Source organism: Terrapene carolina, unplaced genomic scaffold (genome assembly GCF_002925995.2).
Source record: "Terrapene carolina triunguis isolate 2854851 unplaced genomic scaffold, T_m_triunguis-2.0 Scaffold28933, whole genome shotgun sequence".
NCBI lineage: Eukaryota > Metazoa > Chordata > Testudines > Emydidae > Terrapene > Terrapene triunguis.
Window position 1 is genome coordinate 1,717 of NW_020693284.1, and position 980 is coordinate 2,696.

At 66.8% G+C, this 980-nt stretch overlaps 1 long non-coding RNA gene across 1 annotated transcript in view; it reads left to right on the forward strand.

Moving 5' to 3' along the window:
* LOC113409059 overlaps positions 1-590 on the forward strand; it is a 1,371-nt gene extending 781 nt beyond the window's left edge. The window contains exon 3 of the long non-coding RNA XR_003370434.2: positions 532-590. This is a non-coding gene — a long non-coding RNA (uncharacterized LOC113409059). The remainder of the gene's footprint in view (positions 1-531) is intronic.
* The last annotated feature ends 390 nt before the right edge of the window (positions 591-980 follow it).

The window sequence follows — 980 nt, forward strand, 5'->3', positions numbered from 1 at the left end:
ACCCAGTGCAAGGACACCCCCCAGCAACACACCCCTCTCCTGCTCAGTGCCAGGACTCCCCCTCCCCCTCCCACCCAGTGCTGGGGCCTGTCCCTCAGACATGCTCCTCTCTGAGTGCTGAGACCCCCTGGACCCAGCCCCTCTCCCCAAAGGACCCCTGAGCGCTCCCTTCCAGAGCAACTGTCTGCATCTCCTCTCGGGGATCCCCCTGGACACTGTCTTCCCCCGATCCCAGGATCTCCCCAGGCACCTCACAGCCCCTTGAGTGAGTCCCTCACCGACCTCCTGCTGGGCCTGCCTCTGCCCCCAGGCCCCACCCCCATCAGGGCACCAGGAGCCCCCAGAGGTGCACTGAACTCTGCCTTGGGGTAACTTGGGAAGAGCCCCCCCCCCCCGCCCCATCTGAGGCTGTCGAGGCAGAGAACCGTGGTGCCCGTGGGGTGGGGGCTCCATCCCCTGTAGCATAGGACAGGGCACCCCCTACCTCTAAGGCAGTGCCTGGCTCCAGCCTGACCCCTCTCCCTGCTGCAGGAAGGTGACTGAGCTGCTGCACACCTTCTGTGAGAGCAAGAGGCTGACCACGGACGAGGTGCGGTGGGGCCTGGGAGGGGGAGCGATTGGGGAGTCTGGGACGGGGGGACCCATCCCACTGCCACTGATGGGGAGGGGAGGCTGCCCTGCTGCCCTAGGAGGGGTTGGGGGGGGGGGCTGTCCAATTGCTCCCAGGGTTTGCCTGTAAAGGGCTAAGAGGTGTATGTGGAGCCCCCTGCCCCCCAGCCAGAGCTCTGGAGCTCCCCACGGTGGAGGAGGGCAAAGGCCCATGGGGCGGGGTCAGAAAGCAGGGTCAGGGCCGCGCAGGGAGAGCTGCAGGGAGCCAACGCTGGCATCTCCCTGGCCCGCTGCCGCTTTACACCTCAAGGGGCACTCGGGTTGCGGGGCTCCCGTCTCATTCCAGCTGGCCTGGGAAGAGCAGGTCTAAC